We start from the raw sequence: 25,602 nt of genomic DNA, 5'->3' as shown, positions 1-25,602 counted from the left end.
GGCGTGGTCACTGAGCTCCTGCCTACACACCTGTGGCTCATCAGACTACTCGGCACTCCTGTTCCCCATCAACCGTTTACTTCCCTTGATAAGCCAGGCCAACCTTCCAGTCCCCGCCGGATCGTTAGCCTTACCGTTTTCATCACCTGGAATATTCCCTGCACCTCCGCCTGGCTGTCTGCTTCACCGGCACAATCGGCTCTTCACTAACCCTCCAGCCGGCTCTCTTACACTCACTGCCCCACCTTGTTCATTCTACTCCCCTCGTCTGGGTCTGCTTTTGGGTACCTGTTCTTGTGAAACCTGACCGTGTGGCTGATAGTGACGTTTAGAAATTAGAGAGACTAAAACTGTTCAGGTTACAGATCATCTACAGTCCAACATCAGCAACAGACCCCATGTAGAGCATTTTGACAGCTCCTCTGTCATAATAAAAACAACTGGAGAGTGTGTACAAGCTGATATGTGTGTCGGATACCATTTTAATAAATCGGAATCGGACCTAACATGATGTGAGTGTTTCTGCGACTTTCTGTTCAGACTGAAGGCTGCTTGAATCGTCTGTAAACTGTCCGACTTTACCGCGGCTTTTTGTCACCGCCCCCCCCCCACTCTCACCTGCCTCCTGCTCTCGTCCACTTTACAGGCGAGGCGCATTTCATCTCGAACGGGTCTATTATTTGTAACATGCCAAGTAGAATTTGCGGTCTCCAGTCAGCGATTGGTCCAGCTAGATTTGATCAAAGACAGTAAAAATAAATGGACACAGCAACGCCATAGACCTCGACGGCGACCAGTGAAGTCAATTAGAAGTGCTCCAACTGAGCTTGAAGACGTAGATGTGATGTGAGCAACCTGTCTGGAAGTTGGAAGTCTTCTGGTAGCTGTGCCAAGAGAAATCAGTTTTTTCGTGGATAAATGTTACTTCATATGAATTCCCTTGCCACATCCCGAAGTATTTCCAATCCATCAAAACGTTGCTGTAAGATTTAGTTCCAATGCGTTCATGGACTCTCTATGGGCTTCTCCCTTAACTGTATGCCTCCACGTCCCCCCTGATTGCCTGTGAGCTTCTCCTGTACTATACGGTAATTCCTCTACTGTGTGACAGTAAGTCTCGTGGTTATGACCCAATCGTTAGCCTATTGTTATAAAAGCGTCTGCTACGGAGCCATAACGTGAGCTACAAGGTAATGGAGCCTTTTATACATTGTCGGTTTTCTTTAGAAATAAACTGTTAGGGAAATTTTGATACACGCTTTCCTTCTTGTTATTTATTAAACTGTCTGCATAGAATAATATTATATTCTTCCTCTGTCTGTTAAATTAAACCATTTGCATAATAAGAATACCATATTATTCTGATCTTACCGTGCGTTCATGGACATCAGAAAACATTTTTCCGAGTGAAAACGTCACCATTCACGTCACTTCCTGTGGGAAAATCGGGCAGAATTTTGCTAACCGAGTTTCCCAGTTGGTGATGCGTCGTTGACAGCTGACGTTTGATATAGGCAACTTTGGTTCACTGAACATATTTCAATGACAATAATAGTTTATTGTGGACAAATGCCTCTGCCAAGAAACATGCACAGACATATCATGTTTCAGATTATTCATAAATAGGCCTATGTTTAAAAACAACAACACTTATCTGTGTCCATTCCCATTGGTTGTCCTGCAGTTAACACAAACAAACATCTGGCCATGTTCTGTTTGGATGCTCGCATAAGAAAACAGCAGAAAATCTTTTTGTTATTGTGGCCTCCATGTTTTCACCCACCTGATGCTCTAGGCTACGCCCAACAGTTGGTGGCAGTCATGCAAAAAGTTGTTATGCCAAACACCAATACAACAGAAGAAGAAGAACACGCATCATCCCGACCATTTGAATGCTGCCAGTCAGAAAAACAACGTAACCACGGGGGCGGTCCCTGATATTCCCAGGTGGCATGAACGCACCAACATTCCACTGTTGTAAGAGTGTTTTGTTTCGTCACTTTTCCGTACTCACAAAATGAGTTCTGTAAACTGATTCCTTGTTGGGTTCCACAAGTAAAATGAACTTTAATATCTCTTTAGTGGTGCCTGTCTGTTCTTGATAATGTAAATTATTCTAACATGAACAATGGACAAATATAGTTATTCGCTGTCAAAGTGACGCCAAAATGAATGTGATTCAATGGAACGCTAGCAGGAGGTGATGGCTTGTTAGTCTCAGGATCTCCCCATAGGAGGTACGCCTTCCGGATGCTCACTTACCCCCTTGGGTGCGATTTCTTCCCCCCCACTTCCTGCTTGAGACTAGAGAACACTGATTGGCACAGCACCCTGTCTCACCCTCCAATCGTGAAAAAGCAATCAGGCTCACCTGTGTGTGTGTGTGTGTGTGTGTGTGTGTGTGTGTGTGTGTGTGTGTGTGTGTGTGTGTGTGTGGTACCTGATCGTCACTGGCGCCAGCTGTAATTTCACTTGATCAGCCTGCCAACATGACTTGGGGTGTGCTTTTGTGAATATCTGGTTGAATGCTTTGTTGAAAGATTGCTAAATATCCGCTGTAAGACTACTTGGGGAAACTGGACCAGGTTTTAGCTTTAAATACTGAAAATTGTTACACATTTGTAGATATTTCATGTTAGACACTAGTTTTAGGGCTACTGGTTTTCTTGTGTTTTGTATTAAAGTAGGCCTAATTAGTGACATGACTCCAGCATCTTGAGCCTGTTTTGCCTGTGTTTTGCTTTTGCTCTAACCTGAAGTCTGTTTGTCCTGAGTTTCCTGAACACATCCTTGCTGATTCTCCAACTACGCACTCCTGCTGTTATCTGCAATCTGCACACCCGGTCCTGATTATCACCTCTGCGCCATATAAGCCGTGACCAAAGCAAAACATTCCCTGCTGGATTGTCGTTGGTGTAACCGGTATGTTTAGCTCTCGTATCAAGCTTCAAGTTTTGGAAAGTCTTTTTGCTGTTTTGTCTTTTTGCCTGTCGTTAATCTACCGCCTGGTCCTCTGTCTGCAGTTAATCACCTGGATTGTCACTCACACCTGCCTGGCTGTCAACTTCACAGTTGCATTCTTGGATCTGCACAAATCCTCCAGCCTTCCTGCTTCACCCACTGCCAACAATCTGGACCTACCCACTTCAATATTCATATTCCAAATAAATACTCCCCTTATTATTCCAATTTACCTTGTCCTGGGGCCTGTTGCACAAAACCAAGATAAGGGATTAAGCCGGGATATTCAGGTTATCCTGGATGAATTTAGCTTTGACTTGGTTGCACAAAAGCAGGTTGAATTAAACCCAGCCAAGTAACCATGGCGATTTATTCTTTGCAGCTAGCCTGGTCCAGAGCAGGCTAACAGCCAGGCTAAGATTAATCCTGGAGTCTTATGTGTTAAATCATCTGCCGCTCTGATCCAAAATAAACGTGTTTAACAGTTATTCCGTTGTCTACTGAATGTGTTCTGCTTCATTTTATTAACATGCATTACTTGTCACTATTGCTGTCACGAGTTTGATCTAAATCTTACTACTGCAGTTGTTGAGATGGTAATGGTAACAAACTGGGACGATACGGAGGAAATGGGCTTTTCCTCCGCTGCTGTCCCCGTGAAATGTGCCCACGCCCGTGCAACGCGGGGAGGCGGGGGGAGGCAGGGGGATCCTCCCACACCGTGCAGCGGACTCTAAAAGTGGACTTTTAGCATCAATAACGACGACAATGGCACCTGATCATCCTTTTTTTACCAAATGGGAGTGAGAATGTGTTGGAATGCCACAAAGCTTCTTAATCATTTTATTTTGGGGCTGTCACATGTCATCTTGGGAGTGAGAAAAAAAAAAAACACGAATAATAACAGGCTACGTTGTTTTACAGATATGCTTACAGTGTGTATTGAAGTCACTTCTTTTTCTAGTTTTTGTCCAGTCATGCTTGTTCTGTATGAACATTAATTGTAGAAAGATATTTAGAATTAGACATAGCTTATGGAGATTTTATGAAATATGGTTGTAAAACATTCTCACATTATGACTAAGCTTTGAAATTAAGCCTAGTCCTTATAAATTTCCCAGGAACGAGAATTCCCTCTGCTCACTTTTAAGGCGAAGTAGACTAAATAATAATACATTTAATTTATATAGTGCTTTACAGGCTACTCAAAGGCACTTTACACTAAAACCAGCACATTTAGCGCATAAAAACAGATATAGCAATCAAACCAACACATAAAACAAGCCTATTAAAGCAATTAAAACGTGGAGTGACTAAGTAGATTTATTTAAATCCATACGTATTCAGTCGGTCCACTATTGTCTGTGGGGCTTTTTTTCTCCATTTTATAACAGCCGTATTTCCCTTTTTGCATATTATATGTTTCACCTCCTCGTAAATTTCCATTAAAAGCTGCTGCTCAGCGCGTGAAACATATGCTGCACACGTCTTTTCCATTTCTGCATCAGTAAATCTGTGATCGATACCGTGGTCTATTTAAGAAAGCCGTGAACGTGCACTTATCCCAGCTATCTACTCCTGGCTTGACATAGCTTCACCTATTTATCCTGGCTCGGCAAACATGCAACCGATTAAGCCACGATGAGTGGATCACACTAAGTCAAGCTGCGCTTTTTCAGTTATCCTGGATTTCTTTATTCTACTTTTGTGCAACAGGCCCCTGGTCTGCTTTTGGGTTCCAGCACTAGACAAATTGTGACAAATTCGTAAGGTTTTGTTTCTTTACTTGTTTTAGTTTAGTGGTTTAACTCTTATTTCTAAAGAGTCCTCTTCTTGTTATATTCGTTTATATGTTTTAACCAGCATCCACCGGCCCTTTATTTCCTTTTGTAGTTTGTGCACCTGTGATTCTGTTAAAGGTGCAGTAGGTAAGCCTTATAAAACTACCTTTCTGTCATATCTGCTGAAACTGACCCTACGTTCCAGTAGAACTACATGAAGCAGGTCATTAAAAAAAATCTGGCTCCCCTGGCACCACCTACAGCCTGTAGTGCGATTTGCAAAAATCCACCGCTCCCTGTTCAGATGCACCAATCAGGGCCAGGGGGGGTGTCTAACTGCGTGTCAATCACTGCTCATGCACACGCATTCATTCTCCCTTGTGGGGGGAGGGGCTTAGGAGACAGTTTTGGGCTTTAGCGGAAAGTGGGGAGGGACTGACAAGTTGTTTTTGTTCAAATTTTTTGGCTAAGTCTTGGATCTTGTTAATAAATACCTTTTTTAATTCACCAAAAACACCTGGTTTTATGTTGCTTCCCTTTACCCTAATAAGCTGGGTTGTAACACAGGCACACTAAACAAGGTCACAAGCTAAGGTTTATACCATAACATTGATTTACAACAAGTTTTTTTGTTTTTTATTATTCATTTATTTATTTTTAATTGTGGGCGTAACCGGTTCACCCAGACTAAACCCACACAAACACCCTTTCATGCTGTGCCAGTGATTGGAAATGGTGGTTGCAGTTGTCGGAAATGGTGAGAGAACCTCACCTTTTAATGTATCTCTTGCGGAATATTGATGAGCTTTTTGTAGCGTTAACCTCATCAGAGATGGGTGGTAAGCGTACATGCTTCGATGTATTTTTAGACCCCTGCTTGACTGTACTAGCCGATAGCTGCATGTGTGGTAAGGTCTCCATAGCTGGCAGTGTGTTTGGTTGACATGGTGGAAGGACACTGCTTTTTAAGGTGTCTCTCTGCTGAATCTTTGACCGGGTCTGATGATGTGTGCGCTGCACCTTATCAAGGATGGGTGGCAAGTGTACATGCTCTGGTGTTTGCATAGACACCTCCACCTCGCCCTTTAGTGTGTCTCTCTGCTGAGTCTTGAGCACACGCCCACATTTGGACCTAGTCTGGTCCAGCTGCATGTGTGGTGAGGTCTTCATAGCTGGCAGGGCATTTGGTGTAACTGGTGTGAGGACACTGACTTTGAATCTGTATCTCCGCTGAATCTTTAACTGGGTCTGAGGATGTGTGTGCTGCACCTTTTCAAGGATGGGTGGCAAGTGTACATGCTCTGGTGGAACTAGTGTGAGGACACTGCCGTTTAATGTGTCTGTCTGCTGAGTCTTGAGCACATGCCCATATTTGGACATAGTCTGGTCCAGATATGCAGTCCGGTAAGAGCTTTGGTTAAGGGCAGCACCACCTCTGTTGAGGGGAAGGTGTGGCTCGAATCGACTTCCTGTGAGCTGCAATGTCTCTGAGATGGGTGGGAAATGTACTTGTTTTGAAGTGGGTTCAGTCCCCTGCTTGACGGCACCATCAGATTGCTGCGTGTTTGCTAAGCTGATTGTGTCATTAGTGCAACCTGTAGTTGCTGTGGTTTTTGGTGGACATGGTGTTGATGTATTTTTAGACCCCTGGTGGACCTCACTAAAAAGCAGATTTTCCGGGGGTCCCAATTGGGTTTCCCTTTTTATTAAGTCAAGTCCTGGTTTAATCTTCATCATCCATCTATATAAGTGATTCATTTGATCATCTGTTAGTTTGGCACTAGGCTTCTCAGGTCTGAGTACCTCGTCTATTTTGCTATAGAGGTCTTTAAAGCTGGGTATCGGTGATTCTGACGGTGATGGTGTTGGAGACTCAGGGCACGCCAATTGAATGTTGCTTGTCTTCGCTGTGCCTGGTCTGCCGGTCTCCTCCTGGTCAGCATTCTCCTCAAGGCTGATTTGCGAGGCACCCCATTGGTCTTTCCCAAAGAGGCCTATGTAGGTGCCTGTGTTTTCCCATAGACAGACATTGCAGTTCCCTGCGGTAATTAACTTTTCACAAGTTGGGTTACACTGAACACTCACCACCCCTGTGATGTGAGATTGCCAGGAGCGCAACAGAGGAGGTGGACACAATGACACGCGCCACCCATTTATATCCTCAAATGGGCCATTGTTTGCCTGTTTTTTAAACCCAAATGCATGAATGTCCCACTGATAAATCTTTCCGATAGTATCCCCGGTCAGTAATATCTGTTCGTTGGGATCAGTTGACATGGTGGTAATGACTGCTCCTTCATCATTCACTGCCCTGAACTTTCCAATCAAACCTCCTTTGCTAATAACAGACCAGGCATATATGTTGCCATCTGAAGATGTCAGCAGTGTGGCTGTATCAACACTGACCTCCCTGGTCTTCAGACATTTGATAAGAGGTGTGTTAATCACAGCAGTCTCATTCCCATTCAGAGATTTACTATGTAGAGGTATGTTCCCAGTGCCTCTGAGATGCTTTGGACTTTTATCACTAAGCAGACTCCCTGTCTGGCCTTGAGTTTTTTTGTCTGCCATGTTTGTTCGAGGGCTCTTACTGCCATTGAGCCAGTAGAGAACCTCGCCAGTGTCGGACTCCCAGATAACAATATTTCCATTGCTGGAGGCAGTAACCAGTGTGTTTTCATGGACATCCATTGAGGAAATGTCATCTAAATAATCATGCTTCAAAAATCGGTTGTCATATCCGCATATGTCCAGGTCATAAATGATCTTGGAGTCCCTTCCCGACACAAACACCCTATTGTCTACACAAACGATACTTGTCACCTCACTTTGTACGATAACAGGAAGAATGGCAAGCTCTGTTCCGTTATTGAAGTTCCAAAGTTTAACTTTTCCATCCTGGGAAATTGTGATCAGTCTGCGCTTTAGTCCATCAAATGAAATAGCAATGTGCCCCACATGCTGATCAGGAGTGACCTTGAACTGCATGACGGCCGTTCCTGTGAAGACATCCCACACTGTCACCATGCCATTTTGGCAAACAGAGACAACCTGTTTGAAAATGTTGTGATAGAGAGCACAGCACAGGGGCTTGTCATGCGATGTTAATGCATCTTTAAACACATCTGTTCCTCTTCCAAGAAATTTGCCAATATCTGTGTTAGCTAGGACTAACTCATTGTTGTGTGTGTTGTAACACACACTGGAGATAGGGCCGCGCATCATTTCTTTAATCTTAAAGCTTTGCAAACAGATTATTGCATCCTCGGACCAAACACGTACATGGTGGTCCTGCGATAAACTGACGAAAACTTTTTCCTTGGGATTTAACATTATGTGGGTGATGGGTTTGACATGTCCCTTTATTTCCTGGATGCACGACAGTGTTTTGTGGGGAAACCACACCCTCAGTAGGGCGTCCGTCCCGCCGGTCAGCAGATACCCAGAGGAAGTGGAGTATTCTACACAGGTGAAGAACTCCAAATGTCCTCTACTCTCAAAGACTTTTGTAGACAATTTGGTTGTGGATGTCTTGGGTAGAGAAGCGAGGACCATTGTCTTGGATGAACTACCGCAGATGGCAAATGAGCTAAGTGATGGAAAGAATCGGATCTGACAGCAAATGTCATGAAAGATGTTGACCTTCACACATAGAAAGTCTTTAGAGGTGTTTTTTAACAGGGTTGAAACATAAACTGTTGGATAATCCCGCAGAGGGATTTTCTCATACACATCTTTGTAGAAGAGGCTGTTTTCATGTATGTTGTAGGAGATGAACACTGACAAAAAACCTTTTACATCGCCAAAGGAAAACACTGCTTTAGTGCCATTGGACCAGTAATTCATGACCTTCACTATGTTGTCCTCTACTATTAAAGAGTGGCTGGTTGAAAACAATTTAGGGAATTCATTGCAACGATAGAATATTAGTTCTCTTTCAGAAGTGGAGATAGCCAGGTGTTTGAGTTCTCTGATGTAGACCATGTCATTAACATGCATTTTCTTGTTACCAAATGTGAATCTTTTTTGGGGGCAAAGTTTGTCAGGCCAGAAGTGTAGAGGAAGTACGAACTGATGGAGATATATTGACCTCTTTTGTAAGCGCTGGTTTGTCCTAATAAAACCTCAGAGCCACGATCAGGTTCCCTGTCGTTCTCGAAGGGACGGTGAATCAGACGAACTATCGCCTTATGGTGATCCACAGATATAATTTTGATAGGTTTGGGAAAGCTTTGATTTTTAAAGTCCATGTTTTGTGATGCCTTGTTTTTATTGATCAGGTAGTCCGTTAACTTGCCAAGGTCCACACCTCCATCTCCATTTGTGTCAATCTTCATGTTGAGGGCAATGAGATCTTCTTCATCCATAGTAGGGAATAACTCCTTCATTGCCTGACAGAATTCATCAATGTTCAATCCTCCGCCTCCATCAGCATCAGCCTCACGAAATAGCTTTACAATCTCTTGCAGATTTTCAGCAGTAAACATTTTGTCTGTCTTCATAAGTTCACTTCTGGTATCCATTGTAGCTTTCTCAGTTAGGTCCTCCTCTGTGTGTCGTTCCATTACTATATATAATATGTGAATTAACCAGTTCGATAGTGTTGCTTAAGAATTAAAGTGTCATTCCTTAAGATGTCAATCCTGGGTTTAGTTTGAATTTCTATTTGAGTGAAAACAATGGAATTGTGCTGAGAGTTTAGCTGTCTGGAGCAATGAATAGAATTCTATTTCTTTGTTCCGGAATGTTGTTGAAAGTTCTCAGAATTGTGTGCAACGTTCTGTTTCAACGTTCCGTTTCTGTGTACCGAAATGTTCAATGGATCGAAGATCGTGACATAAGTGAAAGATAGTGACCCTAAGAAAAGATCAAAGCATCCTTCACATGAAAGACACATAAAAAGCCAATGATGATGTCATAGTTTATGAAGTGAATGATTATTTTATTTATTTATTTTTTTTAAACTTTATTCAACAACAATTTATAGGAGCAGACATAAATAAAAATTAACAAGTTGATTGCCAATGGAGCCAAATTTATAATGCCCGTTGTCGGTACACGATCCGTTCTGCACATGCGCGATCCGTTCTGCACATGCGCAAAATGTTCGCACATGCGCTGTTGTACGAGGATTTACGACACTGCACGATCTGTTCCACGCTTCTGGTCGACAGCCAAGCTAACGTTAGTTTAGCTAACAGCTAATTCGGCTAACCGCTAGCTGAGACAGCATGTAATAACTTTTAAAACCCTCAAAATAAAACTTTAAAATAAACGTTAACATATATAACAGCTGTTACGTCAGTTCTACTTTACTTGTGCTCATTTAAAATACAATCACTCAATATTTGTCTTTATTGGTATTATTAAGTCTTAATGTAGCTGTAGCCTGCTTTTCCCATTAAGTTTGACTTAACGTTATTTTAGACTAGAATCTAGCTGTCAGCTAGAGGTTAGTCGAATTAGCTGTTAGCTAAACTAATGTTAGCTTCCCGGTGGAGGCTAGCCATAGGCTAGCGTGGAACAGATCGTGTTGGTCATATCCTCGGTAAAACAGGATTACCTTGCGCATGCGCAGAACGGATCGTGCAGGCAGAACGGATCGTGTACCGACACACTCTAGAGCGGAGGGGTTTTCAAACTTTTTGTGTGCGTGGACCACTATTTGTAATCAAGAATTTTCACGGACCACCTCATAATACACATAATAAAATATGTCTTCACTCAGTCCTACCTGAATTAATCCGCACCTCTTAATAGGCCTACTAGCACTAAAACTATAACTGGTCATCATCAGTACAACAGTAGCCTGGATGCCAGCCGAACTTAGCCCCGCCCACAAAAATCGAGGTCGGGAAGTTCGGTCTGGAGTCGCTCCATTGAGAAGAAATCATTGCCCGAACAGGATCTGTTCGGACCAATCAGATTGTCGGACAGATGATCAACAGTAACAGAATCAACCACGTCACCAAAGAACGCTTGGGTTGGATTTGTTGAGATGTGTAGATTCCTCCATCGCGTCTGTTACAGAAGATATCGACAGCGCATTCATTTTAAAATCCTCAGCGGAGGAGCCTCAACAACTGCCCGAAAGCATGGTAGCGTTATATGGTGGAGCGAGATAGAGAGAGACTGGAGAGAGAGAGTGTTATATGGTGGAGAGAGATAGAGAGAGACTGAAGAGAGAGAGCGTTATATGGTGGAGAGACATAGAGAGAGACTGAAGAGAGGGAGCGCCGGCGCTAGAACAAAGCCGTGAATCAGAGAAATAAAACATGTTTTCGCCGATTCATCTCTAGAAATGCGACTGTAGCAAGCATGTCACTATCACTAACGTTATCCACATTTATATTTACACGCAACAAATGATATATCCAGCTTCAAAAAGGTCTAAAAGTCGGAAGTTAGAACGAATGCATTGTGCAAAGAGTGGTTGCTATGGAGACGATACACAGTGTTGAGTTCTGTTGACAGCTGAGTTGAGTTCCGTTGCTCTGATTGGTTGTAGGTCTATCCAATGAATGCAGAGGCATTGTTTTTCCTGGTTCGGTTGGAATACGCCCCATAATCACAGCCCATTGGAGCGGTTTCAGACTAACATTCTGACTAGAATCTGAGTAGGACCATGTCAGGCTAGTACAACAGGCTTGTTAAAAGAGAGTTTACTGCACACAACGGCTGCCACATAGTTAATTTATTGATTTACTCAAGCGCCCTAGGGCATAATCAGGTTAATTTGAACAATAGGCTTATTTCCATAGCAATGAAGTATTAAATCTATACAGTAAGAACACTTGGATATAGTAAAAATTTCAAAACTTTTGGCGATTTTAGGGTTAGGGCCGAGCACCACTAGCCTATTTTAGTAATCCCACAATAAGTTGACAATTTAATTTAAATTACAATTTTATATCAATATACATATTCTTAATTTTTATGGGAATTTCCTGGTAAAATGAAGGTTAAACAAACTTATTTTATATTTTGCTTTTCCACGGACCACCTGCAGGACCACATCACAGTTTGGGAATGACTGCTCTAGAGCATGTCTTTAGAACCCTCTTTTATTTTTGTCGTGTGTGTGTGTGTGTTTCTCATCTCACTGCATTTCTACAAGCAATTAACAATTCAACATTCACAGCTTTAAATTGTAATTCATCTGCAGACATTTTTTTTTTCCCACCTTTACAAACCAAGCCATTTCAACTAATTTGGACCGGAGCAAACCAACTATAGGTGTGAAAACACCGTAAGAGGCCCAAACCAGGAGAAACATACACTTAAAAGTATGTGGGCAGGTGTGTCCACATACATTCAGCCACATCTTGTATCTGTATGTAATGGATTGAGGCACAATGACACTAAATGTAGGCTTTGAGTCACGACTGCATACACACACACACACACACACACACACACAGCAGCAGCAGCAACATGCTGCAAATACAGTCCACATTTCAAGTTTCAAGCTTTGTTCCAGCAAACACACACACACACACACACACACACACACACACACACACTGGGGGTCCACTATGGAGTAGAAAGAGACTCGCTGTTGGTTTCATCCTCCTCCTAGTCGTAGTGACAGAGCTGCTTTGATCCTCCTCTCCACTACATCTCTCTCTCTCTCTCTCTCTCTCTCTCTCTCTCTCTGTCTGTCTCTGTCTGTCTATGAGTCTCGCCCACTCTCTCTGTGTCTCTCCGTTCTGAAACATAATGGACGGCGGTAAAAGCAGGAGCAGCGCTTTGTTGCCATGGCGATGGCAAAGGAACTAATAACCTGGTGGAGAGCAGATAAGGCCCCGGAGAGAGAGAGAGAGAGCGAGCGAGAGAGAGAGAGAAGAGAGAATGGAGACACTGTGTGTGTGTGTGTGTGTGTGTGTGTGTGTGTGTGTGTGTGTGTGTGTATGTGGGGTATTATTGTGCCCGTTCAAAACGTGACAGCTTGGAACGGGCTGACTGCTTGACCTCTTGTATCGCTGCTCCAGAAGCACTGTACCCCGAACAAGGGCGTCGGTCATTAACCAAAGACTCTGTCCCCAAGAAAAGGGTCTTCGCTTTTATAGATTGATATCATTTATATATCGCGTTTTGTCAGACAGTACTTTCTGTTTTGGAGCAATAGGTACGAGACAAGAGGGAATTCTTAAAAAACTTTACCCTAGAACATGCCTGTCAGAGAAGAGAAATCATTTTTTCACACTAAAATCATAGAGCGAGCTTCCAGAAGAAGTTGTGCGTTCCCCTTCAATTAATTCTTTTAAGAATAGATTGGAAGAATTTTGCCTGTCAAAAGCAATATATAAGTATAGAGCTTGTCAATAATTTATATAACTTATTTATGAAATGTTAGAAAATGAAAACGTTAAAAAAAAAAAAAAATATATATATATATATATAGTTTTGCTTGTGTCTGGAATAGAGGATTTTATACCCTGGACCGCAATCTTTTTCAATAAATTTCAGTAAGTGCTGTTTTTGTTTGGAATACAAATGCATAGGCCTACATCTTTGATTCTGCAAAGTGTCTTTTTTTGGAACCCTGTGAGACAAAGTCTGATCAACACATACAGTTTTGGCTGCAACGTGAGGTATTGATTGCCTCATGGATCCATACGTGAAACACTGCTACAACAGAAATGATCAGCTACTTATTGGAAGACTCTTAGTGTTGCATCATTATTCACGATGTGATGAAGTCCGACTCCACCTCGGGGTGCTCGTCTCTGGCTGTTCAGTAGTAGATGAAGTGTCTTCTGCAGGGTATCTTAGACACAGATCGTGCTACTGATGATCCTGCTCTGTACGTATGTCTGGCATAATCTGCTATCCCTGTGCTTCGTATGGATTTAATAATTATGTGTATGTGGGCTCCACACATGCTTTTTAATGCAGGAGCAAAGAAACTACCTCCTCGTCTTCGGGCTGCTCTGCTTTTTCAGGTGCTTGATATTTTTTCTTATTGAGTTCTTATTTACAAAAGGAAAGAAATGAAGTTCCCGTCAACAAAATGCCTGCAGGATTTCAGAGCCAGAAAGAGTTTTTTTTAAAGAGCTGTAACCAGAAAAAAACCACTCAGTCTTCCTCATCAGATTTGACGTCATAGTAGTCGGGATCAACGGAAGTACATTTCTGTTCACTGTGTGTCACCGTTCGCAAAATCTCTTCGTTACGGGAAACGCCAAGCTACATGCTGAAAATGTCAAGTTTTGAAGAACATTTGGACGGCGCAACAAGTCAGACCTGCTCGGTTGTTTCGGGGAATGATTATAAAGATTTACAAAGAATATGTTCCTCTCTAACTGGGACGTTTTGGGACTGATTGGTGGGATTGCTGTGGACGAAGTACACACGGAGATACACTGGTAAGAGCCAATGAGGTTTAACCATGTATCAGCTCATTTAAATAGCTCACGTTACTGTATTGTGTCAACAGTTCACTTCATTTAATATTGGATGTGGAGTTTTCTTTTGCGGGGTGCAAATGTTCCACCAAATAACCAAGAGAAGGTTAGCTTAGCAAACACTTGAAGTAGGAGGAAACAGCTAGCCCAACTTGTCAGTTCCACTTTTTTTGTTGTATTTTGTACAAATGAAACAAACGTGTTACCCTATACAGTCACATTAGATACAAAAGAGAGCGAAACGCACTCGCTTGATGGGCGCTCCTAGCCTACTCCTGGTAGAAGTTCTCCGGTGCTACCTTCAAGCACGTCTTACAAGTCACTTCAGAGGTATTGTCAAGTCACTAGAATGATGTTTTGGATTTGGATTAGTATTTATTTCTCAATAAGGGTAACAAAATGACATAAAATTCCAAACATATCAGATATGTATGGAAATACGATGTCCTGAAGCGTTTCCACCATCTTGAATGATTTTCTTCGACTAAAGCAACCAACGCGCATACGTCACGCTGCCCTCACGCTGCCTTCAATACGATTGGCTGTCACTTTGTCGCATCGCTCAGCATTTGCATAAAATAGACTTCTTGTCTATTTTGGCCCCGCCTTGCTCGTGGCAGCGGCAAACTCGTCGCTTGTCGCTGACAAACAGCCACTCCTATTGAAAATGAATGGCAGCCTATCGCAGTCTCTTGTAGCTAATGTGACTGTAGGGTCAATAATGTAAACTTTAGAGTTTTCTGTATGCACATTTTTATAGCTTTGGATAGAGTCAGGCTAGCTGTTCCCCCCTTTTTTTCCAAGTGTGTGTGCTAAGCTAACTGTCTCTTGGTTCTAGCTTAATATTCATTGTACAGACATGGGAGCATAGTCTGTCTACATATGAAGATGGCCGATGCGTTTCCACTTCCTCCCACTGTACAAAAGTGAAGCCAAAATATAAGAACGTCAATAACGCTTCAATTTACCTTTCTACATATTAAAAATCTGTGATTTGGTCACCTGTGATTGGACTAGTTGACACCCTTTCCAGTAACTGAAGCATTATCTGTTGATGCTGGCAGACACCCCACAGGCTTAACACAAAAATATTGTTGTAGTCTTAACTGACGTATATCAGTACTTGTTGGTGATGGAGGCGTCTGGGTGAAGAGATGCCACGAAAACTATAATTCAGTTAAAGGAGTTCACTGTAGGAACTGAGAGATATTGCACACACTAAATACACAGACAATGAAGAGAAATACAGGTAATTCTTCAATGGTCATAACTTGTAAAAAAATCAGGTTGTCAATCCATTGTCCCACGCAGAGATGGAGGGGATCACTCAGACGTCCTTATACTTTGTGATGCGGAAAACAACTCACAAAGGATTGGGGTTGAACAGATTTATATATAGGGGTCTCTATTTTTTATTTTATTTTAAGATATTCTTGGAGCATTTAGCCCTCAATAGACAGGACAATTGTAGACAGGAAAGGGGTGAGAGAGAGGGGGCAGACATGCAGCGAATGGCCGCAGGACTGAGCCTCTGCACGTGGGCGCGCGCTCCACCACGCGAGCCACCCAGGCGCCCATTTTGGAGTCTATATTTAACCCTTGTAAGGTGTTCATATTTTTGTTACACAGCCAATGTTCCCGGGTCTGGTGGACCCACCACATTATTAACCTTTTAAATCAATACAGTTGTGGTGTTGAGTGTTTGGTTTCCCTGTTTTTGGACTATTATTATTGTTATATGTTTCTGTTTCCTGTCTTGTCGGGTCTAGTTTTGCTTCCTGTGTGATTGTCTGATGTGCTCCACCTGTTCCCCAGCCCTGGTGTCACCTGTCCCGTGTTTGCTCGTTACCTAGTTCATTTAGCCTCTCCGTTTCCTTTGTCTTGTCTCACATCGTTTTGTGTTTTTTCCCTGTCTGTTTGTGCCTTGTCAACTTGTCTGTCATGTGCCTTTGTTTGGAGTGTGTTTTTCCCAGTGAATTTTTCCCTGTGTTTTTGCCAGTCTCTGTGCTGCCGTCTTTCGTTCACAATAAATCCTCAACGCCAACTTTCTCCTGCCTGCCTGCCTCTCTCTGCGTTTGGGTCCTATTATTCCCTGCCACACAACAAATACAGCCATAAGGCCAGTTACACAGTGGACGTGTCGCGCGTCCGTTTTTATTTCTGCTCCCATGTTAACAGGTTAGAGCTTCGATACTGCCTGCTGAGACATGTGCCTGCTAGAAACAGAACCGACACCTATTTTTCACGCGAGACGCGAGTGTGTTGGAAGCGTTTCCAGGCAAAATATGTTTATATGTCATTTAGATATGAATGCATATTAATAAATGGCATGTTGATGTTTGAAAGCCTCTAGGTTTTGATATAAATGCAGATATATGAATGTAATAAAAAAAAAAAATCAATTTTCTAATATTGCACTTGTCAATACAGAACGAAATATTCTGGAGCCTATTTTGCCGTCAATGCTGCCGACGTTGTCTTTGCTGTAATCAAATCAGTATATATTTATGTTTAATATGGTATTTCATTTTATCAATGGGAAACATCCATGTGTACGGACAAGGCTAGCAGCAGCAGCGCCGCGTCAGACACCTTTCTGGTGTGTAAAGACGTAGAAAAATCCACGCAGCCGCCACGCAACAGAAACGCCACGCTCACGCCACGCCGGCAGTGTGTAACCGGCCTAACAATTTATGTAAAAATACTTAACAGATGTTTACTTTAGCTCAATTCCCAATGATATATACATCATTTATGGTTCATATTTGCCATTTAGCCCTGTGAGATCAAATTTATGATATGATCATTTTTGTTTTTTATGAGAAAATAAGGAAATTCAATTCAACAAGATTTTTGATCATTATTGGTGCTTATTTCTTAGAACTTAATCAAGAACAGGTGAAAGTGCTTGAAATGTAACTATTTTTATTTTGTGTGGGAATAGCAGGTGCAGAAAGACAACAGTTTCATTGCACCTACAATTAAATACACCCTGAACACCTCATATGTAATAGTTATGTGTAGAGGGGGGCGTCATTGAAAATAAGTTATTTTTTATGTTCTTCACAGAAAATGAGCCAAGTCCAATGAGTTTGAGTTAGAAGAAATAATAGCATAATTTTTCTATTAGCAAACATTGAAAATGGGTCCCACAGACCCGAACACCACACAAGGGTTAAATATTTGTATCTTTCTGATGCTGTTAAAACCATCTCCATCCAGCCTTCCACCCTCCTTCCACCCCTCCACTTACAGCCCTGAGTGTGTTGGTGTTGTGAGCGAGGTAGATACCGGTCTCCCCTGTGCCTCCATGTTACACGACACGACGCCGCTGTGAATCAGGAGGCTCTCTGAAAATGTGCGGAGGTTCAGCAAAGTTCAGCGTGAGGAAGAAACAGATTAGTAAGCAACATTCAGAAAACATACCAAGCGTATGAAACGTGTCCGTTAGCGAGGAAAGTGGGGGGAAAAAATGTGGAAAGCTACTTAGTGCGGAGCTGCGGCACTTAGGCCCAATTAGGATGCATATTTTAAGTGGAGTTAAAGCTGGTGAAATATTCATGATGTGCCCCACTGCTGCAGGAGGAAGTAGAGGAGGAAGAAGTGGAAGGATCGGCCTCTGGGGGGCGCCATGCTCCCATCCAGAGGCGTGAAGAGGTGAGGGACTCTGCCGTCGCTGCCCACTCAGAGAGCTGAGAGAATGAGAGGATGGAGGGGAGAGAAATATGATGGACAGACAGACGAGGAGGGAGTGGGGGGGGAGGTCAGGTTTACATTGCTGTGCTGTGCTGAGGCTCTGATCCTCTGTGATTTACCGTACAGAGGAGCAGAAGCGGCTCCGGCTCCTCCATCAACACACAGAAACACAGAATCATTGTTCAGTACCAGCGCCGGCACGCTGCGGTCTCCAGTCACTGCTCGTCAACATAACCACGACGACGGCGTCTTCTGAAGCGTTTTTGTTCTGTCGGATGCACTTCACTTTCTACACGTTTGTCAGTGAGATGACTGGCAAATGTTGAACTGTCAAAAGTCTGCTGTGATCAGTGAAGTGTGACGCTCAGAGGCAGATAGTGTCACGGCGTAACCAATCCTGGAACTGCTCGCTCTCATTTCTTCTAGGTTTTACTATTTGATTACTGTAGATAGTAGCGGGAGCGGGCCTATGTTCCCACATTTCTACAATTTTTTTCAAAATTAGGCCCTATGTTCCCACATTTCCTTTTTCATAAATTTGTATCAGATAGTATCCTCCTTTCTCCGAATTTGGTAGCCAATTACACCCAACCTATTATCCAGTAGCAATGGACTACAGATGGAATGTAACCCTAACCCTAACATAGGGCCTAATTTTAAGAAAAATCTTAGAAATGTGGGAACATAGGGCTGTGGGAACATAGGGCTGACCCCATAGTAGCCATGTTTCCATCCACACGTTTTTATGCTAATTAAGAAATATCAAATGAAAAATGCCTCATGGAAACAGTGACATTTGATTGAATTTCATGAATACTGACAATATGTTTTGCTGTAATATTGTTGCACTAATAAAACTTACATCTGCAGCCAAACATGTCAGTACCTGTTGTTGTGAAATAATCTGATCTACTGGCTTGACCTGTGTCAGTTGACTCTGAAAGCAGAAGAGATCTCAGAGAACAAAGCGACACAAAGCAGAGTTCAGATCACAAAATTCTAAAAGGTTCAATTCAATTTTATTTATAGTATCAAATCATAACAAGAGTTATCTCAAGACACTTTACAGATAGAGTAGGTCTCTATAATTTTAAAAAGACCCAACAATTACAGTAATTCCCAATAATTAATGAAACACACAAGCATATACATATTCTCTAACAATCGCTACGTTCATTTAGTAGCGTGTAGTAAGATAAGAGAGTCAGGATGGGAGGAAGGATTGTCCTCAAGGAGAGGGGGAACCACTCGCCGCTTTCCGTTGACTTGTATTGTTGAAAAGTTTCCTCCTCGTCAATTCTGTCTTCTAGCAAACAACGCAAACATGCCTAAAAGCTGCTGTGTGGTGATATTTACTACCAACAATGTATAGAACCCATAACTTAAGTTTTTATAAGCTTCCGACCTGAAAAACTGAGCTGTTATGAAGACAAAAGTGGATACAGACGTGAGGAATCAGCAGAGAAGAATGGGGAGACTGTGGGATCCGGACACTAAGCTAACGATATGTCCGAAGTTACGTTTGCAGCCTTTTGTTACCAAGTCAAATAACGAAATGTCAGTAGTAAGACAAGCTAGTCAGGATGGGACGAAGGATTGTCTCAAGGTTAGTTAAAGGTCCTATGACATGCTGCTTTTTGGATGCTTTTATATAGACCTTAGTGGTCCCCTAATACTGTATCTGAAGTGTCGTGGTCCCCTAATACTGTATCTGAAGTCTCTTTTATATAGGCCTTAGTGGTCCCCTAATACTGTATCTGAAGTATCTTTTATATAGACCTTAGTGGTCCCCTAATACTGTATCTGAAGTCTCTTTTATATAGACCTTAGTGGTCCCCTAATACTGTATCTGAAGTCTCTTTTATATAGGCCTTAGTGGTCCCCTAATACTGTATCTGAAGTCTTTTATATAGACCGTAGTGGTCCCCTAATACTGTATCTGAAGTCTCTTTTATATAGACCTTAGTGGTCCCCTAATACTGTATCTGAAGTCTTTTATATAGACCGTAGTGGTCCCCTAATACTGTATCTGAAGTCTCTTTTATATAGACCTTAGTGGTCCCCTAATACTGTATCTGAAGTCTTTTATATAGACCTTAGTGGTCCCCTAATACTGTATCTGAAGTCTCTTTTATATAGACCTTAGTGGTCCCCTAATACTGTATCTGAAGTCTTTTATATAGACCGTAGTGGTCCCCTAATACTGTATCTGAAGTCTCTTTTATATAGGCCTTAGTGGTCCCCTAATACTGTATCTGAAGTCTCTTTTATATAGACCTTAGTGGTCCCCTAATACTGTATCTGAAGTCTTTTATATAGATCTTAGTGGTCCCCTAATACTGTATCTGAAGTCTTTTATATAGACCGTAGTGGTCCCCAATACTATAAGTTCTTTTATATGGTCCCCTATTACTGTATCTGAAGTCTCTTTTATATAGACCTTAGTGGTCCCCTAATACTGTATCTGAAGTCTCTTTCCTGAAATTCAGCCTTGGTGCAGAATTACAGCCACTAGAGCCAGTCCCACAATGAGCTTTCCTTAGGATGTGCTATTTCTGTGTCTGTAGCTTTAAATGCTATTGAGGAGTGAGAGGGGGGTAAGGCAATTTCCTTCTTACCTCATAAGGAGAAGATTCCTGATTGGTCCATCTGAGCTTTCATTTTCTCAAAGGCAGAGCAGGATACCCAGGGCTCGGTTTACACCTATCACCATTTCTAGCCACTGAGGGACCATAGGCAGGCAACTCATATTAATGTTAAAAAACCTCATAAAGTGAAATTTTCATGCCATGGGACCTTTAATGTTTTGGTCGACTTTTGGACAATTGTCGTTTTTCACAATGTTTTTGTCACATTTTCAGATGTTTTTTTTTTTTTCTGCATTCCAAAAAATAAAAATTGTTATTTTTTCCCCACGTTTTTGATTATTATGGTCACCTTTTGTCACGTTTGTGAGTGTTTTGTATATGTTCTGTTTCCTGTCTTATTTTGAAGTCTGTCTTTTCTCCCTAGTCTTGTCTGGTTTTACTTCCTGTCTTGTGTTTCTCAGCCCTTGTGTCACCTGCCTCTCGTTACCTCGTTACCCTCTGTATTTAGTCTCCGTGTTTCCCTTGTCTGTTGTTGGATTCTTACGCTCTGTTGCTCGTGGTGTTTGCTGTGCGTTTTGTGTGTATTTGAGTTCCCTGTCATTATCCCTGTCGTGGATTTCCTAGCTCTATGGGTTATTGCTTCCAGTAAGTGTTTGCTTGTCCATTAATAAATCTCTGTAAACTGCATCTGGGTCCAAGCCTTGCCTTCCTTGCAACAGTTCCTGACACCTTTTTCAACGTTCTTTTATGAATTTATTTTCAAATGCTATAAATTTCAATAAAACACACAAATTTAATGAAAGTAGTGAACTGATCATTTATTGTATTTGTAAAGAGCGTTGTTTGAAACCATCCACGTTATTTTTTTTGACAAGTTGGTTGAAAGAAACCCAAAGTTTCTGATATAGAAACTTTTTGAAAATGGGTCAGATTTGACTCGAGGACAACGTGAGAGTTAATATTAATATCTACCATTGTATCCAGGGGAGCTAACGAGAGGAGAGAGGTATTCGGCGCGTCATGCTTTATCCCAGATATTTACATCCGTTGAGCCAGACTACCCAGAGATAAATAAAACAGGGACCCACTTATACAAAAACAGCTCTATAGAACTCCACTGGCAACCTTGTATCTACCTATAGAGAGGCGAAGTCCATGGGTTACACAGAGGCAATGATGTTCATTTCCAACATTATTTTATTGAACAAATTGAACATTGAATTGAACATAAAACACTAAAAGAATGAGTTACATTTTAAAGTACTTGCTGACTCCCCCACTCCCGCCCTTACCATCAACTGTCGCTGGAGGAGGCAGGAGGAAACCGCATGGCCTTGTGAACTCTTGGCAGTGGTGACATTTGATTCTCATCCCAGTGAAAACCTGTTCATCAATACTGCTGAGAAAAACTTTGAGAGATCTGGGCAGGATACCGGCATCGCATCGGCATCTGGACCTAAGAACGTGAAGGTCTTCCCAGCGTTGGTGACTCCATAAGTGAAAACCAGAGAGTTTTCCTCTTCAAGAACATCTTTCACCAGATCCCTTACGGTGCCCTGAAAGACCTCTCTCTGTGTGGTCATAGGACCATACACCTGAGAGAACTGGAAGTGCTGTCCAGTCTGTGGAAGGGATTTGTCAGTGCTAAGCCTCGCTGAGAAGGAACAAATGTGGAGGCTTCAGCAAAACTGTGTATGGGGACTCAATGGTAACACAGTCCTGCGACTCTCCATTATCGCTCTCTGCTGAGCTGAAGGGTCTGATGTGAAGGTAGACCTGAAGGTATTCTTTCTCCTCGATGCTGGAAGGCTGTGGGTCTGGTAGGGTGCTAAACTCTGATGAGAGATCCCTCTTCAAATCGTCGACCACTACCTGTTCCTGTACGCCAGCTTTGTAGTTCAGACTGGAAGCCAAGTTCAGTCATTTGCTCACCAGAAACAGGATTTTAACCCCCACGTTCTTCTTTTTATAACGTCGGCCCTGGAGGTAACCAGTCTCACCTGGTTTTCTGACCACGATCAAAGGTTAACACATTGAACATATTAACAGCTTATTAATGTGCGCTTTTGTGCCCCGTGTTTACTGATGCGCTCATCTGTTGACATTTCCGAATGCCTTCCTACAGTTGCTTAATAAAAGCGGGCTTTCCACACAGGTAGAAGGTAGACCTGAAGGTATTCTTTCTCCTCGATGCTGGAAGGCTGTGGTTCTGGTAGGGTGCTAAACTCTGATGAGAGATCCCTCTTCAAATCGTCGACCACTACCTGTTCCTGTACGCCAGCTTTGTAGTTCAGGCATGATTCCATCATCCTGGCAGACAGTTAGTTTGGGACATTAGATACTGACACAGAATAATATTCTTTTGTGTGATAGCTAACAACACAGCCGTGGTCTGATCCATTTTCGGCTATGATGTTCATCAGTTTGAAGTATACTTTTTCAAGTGAAGAAAGTCTCGGTTTGTCGTAGGTCTATTGTAGTACCACCTAGTTTTGTGTGAAACCGCTCAGTGAAATACATCGTCTCGTCTCCCACAATATACTGTACGTCACCTTGCTTGATGCTCGGCTTGCTCGCTAGCTAGCTAGCTTGGCGCTGTTCCACAACACATCACCCTATCTTTTTTATCGTTTTATCAGCAGAGCAAAGCAAAAGAAGGTCGTTTGAGTAACGTTACATCCCGGTACAATACGCACAGAAAATGGAGCTTCAGCGAAAGGGTCATTCATGCGACTTTGAAGTGTGTAGTCTTTCTAATTATGTATTTTCACAGTGTTATACTTCAACAGTTTAAGGTAACAGTGTACCATGGGCGGCACACTTTGTCGCTGTGGCGTCGCTGTTACCTCCACTCCTAAACTTTCTTATAACTTTAAAGCATTAAATCTTCAAAATATACTGTCATGCCACACAACAATTGAAAGCTTAGCCTCTCATGATTCAATTAAGCCGACACACAAAGCAAATGATGATTTATAGCAGTTATACAACTGTAATAAAGTTAAAGAAAATAAAGAAATATACTGCTCAGACAGTGTCTAGAGTCGAGTGTGCATTCATACCTTTTTCCTTGTCCCTTTATACACAGTTCGATCGACAGCTGCTCAAACCAGTTACACTTCCATGTTACGAGACCCTCCTACCTTCAAACAAGCCCAAACGTGTATTGGTTTTTCTCACCCAGTGCTGTGAAATCTCTGTTATTCTCCATAAAAAGGGACTGTTATAATGCATAGCACATCCTGAACAATTTATAATTACTTATTTGAATATTTTCATGTAAGTAGTTATCTGAAGGTTGTGTGTAATTGATGTGGGTTTGTTTGTGTATTTGAGAAGTTTTGTATTTTGTACTTTTTGGGCTTTTTTCTTTGCACTTTTCAAAGGGACCTAAGAAAAACGCACAGACATATCTGTAAAAAAAGAATTCATATAAAATCCATTTTTGAGTCTTTTTGGCTTCTTTAACCGAAATCCTTTTCATAATGTTGTCAGCAGCAAATCAAGCACTTTTGTGAGGAAAGAGGAAGGTAACAGACATCTGGCCGAAAAGAGTGAAATCCAGTGCCTGAATTTCCGAGGGCAACGGAGCAATTCCAGAAGTGGAACGTCGTGGATATAGAATACATACGATGTAATCAAAACATGTAACTACACATCGGGGCTGGAGACAACGAGAAGTGTGATTGGTCAGGCTGGGCCACTTGTTGTTTTCTCCTAAAAGGTTCTGATGGTGGTGAAGATTCAGAGATTCAGAGTTAATACAACATGAAGGACACTGAAGAAACACTCAGTAATCTGCTGCTTATCAGGAACAAAGACACCTCCATGGCTCACCAAGGTTATTGATCTCACAGCATAATGCAATGACTTCCCATCATCACTCTAAATAAAAGAATGTAAAAGCAATTACTTTGAGGATTATAATTAGTGCACAATATAGTCTTATCACACTCAGTACATCATGAATGCTACAGTATTTGAGCGTTGGTGGAAAAGCCATTGTTAAATGATATATTACATAACCTCTGTAGGTATCTATGGCTTTACCGCTGTAGCCACCGAGAAGACGTTAGCAGCATGTTTCCATCTTGTTAGTACCTTGTTATCACTTAAATCTGTTGGATTCACCAGGAGTTATCATGAGTGCATTATCACACATTAATGTGTGGGTTATTTTCTGGATGAATGGATTAGTTGTTTGGTCTTTAAAGTGTCAGAAAATGGTGAAAAATGTGGATCAGTGTTTCCCCAAAAAGTCCAAGATGATGTTCTCCAACGTCTTGTTTTGTCCACAACTCAAAGAATTTCAGTTTACTGTCACAGAGGAGAGAAGAAACTAGAACATATTCACATTTCCCAGCCTGCATATGGTCCCCCAGTGGCTAGAAATGGTGATAGGTGTAAACCGAGCCCTGGGTATCCTGCTCTGCCTTTGAGAAAATGAAAGCTCAGATGTACCAATCTGGAATCTTCCCTTTATGTCGTCATAAGGGGAAAGGTTACCTCCCCTTTCTCTGCTTTGCCCGCCCAGAGAATTTGGCCCCCCCATGAGAGAGAGAGAGAGAGAGAGAGATCATGGCTTTCAAACAAGCGAAGCATGGCAGTTGGTCAAGGCCACAACCCCACCCTCCACCTTGCCCCCCCCCCTCTCCTCCTCAATAGCTACAGACACAGAAATGGCACATCCTAAGGAAAGCTCATTGTGGGACTGGCTCTAGTGGCTGTAATTCTGCACCAAGGCTGAATTTCGGGAAAGAGACTTCAGATACAGTATTAGGGGACCACTAAGGTCTATATAAAAGAGACTTCAGATACAGTATTAGGGGACCACTAAGGTCTATGTAAAAGAGACTTCAGATACAGTATTAGGGGACCACTAAGACCTATATAAAACCATCCAAAGAGCCAATGTCATGGGACCTTTAACAAGCTGAAATCACAGAAGTTTTACCCAAGTTTTTTACCCAAACTGATTTATCGATTATCAAAATAGTTGGCGATAATTTAACGTCTGACAACTAATAAATACATATTTGCAGCTCTAGTTATGACCAGTGGTGTAGTCGAATGTATTTTAGCGGGTATACTGTACTATATAAATATATGGATCAGACTGGACATATCAAAGTGGGGGATCTGGGTGTCCTCCCCCTTAGAAATTTAGAG

At 42.1% G+C, this 25,602-nt stretch overlaps 1 pseudogene; it reads right to left on the bottom strand.

Moving 5' to 3' along the window:
* Nucleotides 1–5,536: 5,536 nt before the first annotated feature.
* On the bottom strand, nt 5,537–9,265 carry LOC120566403 (annotated as a pseudogene).
* Between the last annotated feature and the right edge of the window lie 16,337 nt (nt 9,266–25,602).

The sequence above is a fragment of the Perca fluviatilis genome, chromosome 10, assembly GCF_010015445.1.
Source record: "Perca fluviatilis chromosome 10, GENO_Pfluv_1.0, whole genome shotgun sequence".
NCBI lineage: Eukaryota > Metazoa > Chordata > Actinopteri > Perciformes > Percidae > Perca > Perca fluviatilis.
This window is presented reverse-complemented; position numbering and strand designations above follow the sequence as displayed.